The sequence below is a fragment of the Triticum dicoccoides genome, chromosome 5B, assembly GCF_002162155.2.
Source record: "Triticum dicoccoides isolate Atlit2015 ecotype Zavitan chromosome 5B, WEW_v2.0, whole genome shotgun sequence".
Classification (NCBI taxonomy): domain Eukaryota; kingdom Viridiplantae; phylum Streptophyta; class Magnoliopsida; order Poales; family Poaceae; genus Triticum; species Triticum dicoccoides.
Window position 1 is genome coordinate 13,087,627 of NC_041389.1, and position 3,068 is coordinate 13,090,694.

General features: G+C 45.5%; 1 non-coding gene across 1 annotated transcript; it reads right to left on the bottom strand.

Moving 5' to 3' along the window:
* Positions 1 to 514: 514 nt before the first annotated feature.
* TRNAR-CCU lies at positions 515 to 587 on the bottom strand. The gene has a single exon. It is a non-coding gene; the product is annotated as a tRNA-Arg (tRNA).
* Between the last annotated feature and the right edge of the window lie 2,481 nt (positions 588 to 3,068).

The following is a 3,068-nucleotide window of genomic DNA, read 5'->3' on the forward strand; positions in this document are numbered from 1 at the left end:
TGCGCGATGCCATGGGTCGACGAGATATGGAGGGGGAGGGGCAGGGCGAGGGAGAGGTTTTCCATGCGGTGGGAGGCCGGATTATGCGAGGAGGGGTGTGATGAGGATCAGTAGCGGCGGCAGGAAAAACAAACGCCCCAGGCAGCCTTTGGGGTACTGTAGCACTGTAGCTACAGTACTGCTACAATCCCCAAAGAAAATGCATCTCACGCCCCAGGCAGCGGCCCTGGCTGCCTGGGGCCTGTCTCCGCCACTGATGAGGATGATGAACCGATAAAAATCCAACGCTTGCTGCCAGCCTAATCATGTGGTGTGAGAATCCACCGATTTGAGGCTGCCGCCATTCGACCGACGACTAGCATCGCCAAGGGGAATGCTCGTGAGCATTCCAACCAATGTCTTTTTCTGGGTCTCCCCTCCTCTATTTCACGATTTTTGCCCCGTTGCAACTTGCTCCAATTAAGATCATGTTAGTGTAAAAAAGCAAAAATAGGAAGGTGAAAAAAGGAAAAAACGCGCCAGGTAGGGGTCGAACCTACGGCCTTCCGCTTAGGAAACGGACGCTCTATCCACTGAGCTACAGGCGCTGATATGTCTGATATACGGTGTAATGTTACTTATTAATGAGACTTCCTTTGTGCATTTTTCAATTATAAGTCGCGAATGGTTTTTTTTTTTGCGAGAAGTAGCTAATGAACTTAACAGTTGTAACCATTTTTTCCGCGATATAACATTTTGTTTTAATTATCTGCACGTACACCCGACTGAAAGAAAGCATGGTTCTTACGTGACGGCTAACCACCTGCCAAATCTAAAATAGTTCAGTTGGAGTACAGATCGAAACCATCACATGAGACATGTGGTAAGTAATCCAAACTATTTCAAAACAAAAAAGGAGCACAGATTGAAACCGGAGCAGTAAGGTTGATACAAAGCGGCCAATCTTTTGAAGACATTCTCCGTCAGCCTGATACATTCAGGGAGATACATAATCTGAATAAACACAATAGATTTATTCAGATTATGTTCCCGGCGAAGCAAACCGGCGGCTGGACAATAGCACGGCGGGTGTGTTTTCATTCACCAAAAGAAGATTGTTCCACCGGCATCGTCTGACGAAACAGACGCTGCTTGCAACTAGCGGATGTTTCGAGCTCTCGGATGAAACGATGAAATGCGATGTTATAGCCTGTGCGACATCTTTCTCCAGCTCTAGGTCGTGCGCTGTTTCAGCTGGCGGGTATTCTGCGTCCGGCGAATCTATTCGGAGCAAGAAAAACAATATTAGCCTAAAAAAATGTCAATTGTACAGGTCACTGTCTAGTTTTCAAGCTCCTTGCGGAAATGTTTGTGTTTTAAATTTAATAATGATTTGTTGGCTCAAGCGCTAAATAGTAAATGCTCACCATGATGTTTTGTTTTCCTCCCATATCTTACCATGGGGTGGAACTAGTACTATAGAAGAAATAACAATGGACCTTTGGCATCCTTATGCGTGGGGTAGGTGAGTATATATAGCGTAGGACTATGTATGGTATTTGTCAGCTAAGCACACAAATAGTGCTGAGCAAGTCATGCAAGAACTGTTTTATCATCTCTTTACCATGCGGTAGGCACTGCAAATATGGTGTGACCATGCTACTTCCATTTTTCATTTACTCTTGCTAAATAAAGAAGATATAAGGATGGCAAATACTTCATGAATTGATTAGTTGAAATGTCATTCACGTGAAGAAAGATGAGTAGTTCAAAGATGTCCAGTGTATAAATGCTCCCATTTCAGGCAGAAATTCGCAGGGGCACGGCGGCCGCTCGATTGCCCCATGATTTGTGAACTAGTTGAATCCCGCACGATGGTACACTAAGTTTTAAGTTTCAGTTGTTGAAACTTACGACTTTGCATCTATTTTTTTTTTATTTTCTCGCTTGTTAGTACCAAGTTTCAGAGATAAACTTCTAAGCGATTTTTCAGTCGGTCGTATGCACAAAATATGTCATTTTTTTGTGTCTCGTACTAAGTTTCAACAGTTGAAACACAACCTTTTGTTTTAAAAGTAATCATAATATATTCAAAATGGATCTTAATTATTTCAAAGCGTGGTCACGAGAAACACGAATATGAAAAACAGAACTCAATTTAAACTCTTCATTTAAAAGATATGGAAGTTTAAAAATCGAAATCCATTATAAAAAAGCCAGCACGAGGGACTCGGTGTGCTGGGAGCCCCTTCTTTTTTCGAGCGGTGTCCACAAATCCTGGGACCTGCTTGCCCCAACTCACTCCGCTGCCCCATTTCAGGCCTTATTCGAGACTTACGATCCACAAATATCAAATGAATTGACCCAAGTCTGGAATATTGGGGGAAAACAAAATACGAGCTGGGTAGGATGGGCCCCCTTCGCTGGCAGCAGCAGCACGGCGGAAGGCGTAGGCACCCGTCCTTCAAGCGTGACCAGATTGCATGACGCTCATCGGTACGCACTTACACTCGTCCCTATGAACGTATCCAGCTCAGCTCATATGTGGAGTGTATATAGAGGCCTGACGTGCGGATTTCACGTGGACACCCAACTTTGCCCAGTGGTCCGGTGAGGTATCCACTCTGGCACGCCGTCCGATTTTCCAAATCCGTCTATTTAAGCCGAACATTCACCTCTAACCCTAGCCGCATCCTATTTCCACCCCCCTCCGCACCGCCACCCTCATACGGTGATGCTCGGAGTTCGCCTATAGCTTTAGCCCGACAGCAGACTACGATGTACGTGATGCTCACTCTGGAGCGCCGACTGCAGCTACTTGAGCAGATCCGGGCCCGACATGCTGCCTGGATTGCAATCGGCCTGCCTTCGGACTCGTCGGAGCATGAGGAGGAGGGAGAGGAGAAGGAGGACTCGTCGGACGGGGAGATCACTACAAGAAATATGTCAACTTGTGACCTTGACTATTGGTCACTGAAAGATCATTGTTTTTCATTTGCGACCTTTTTGTGACCAAAAACAAAAGGTCAAAAGCTGGCGGTCATAAACTGACTATAGCGGCATTTCTTCTCGAATGGTCGTAGACGTTT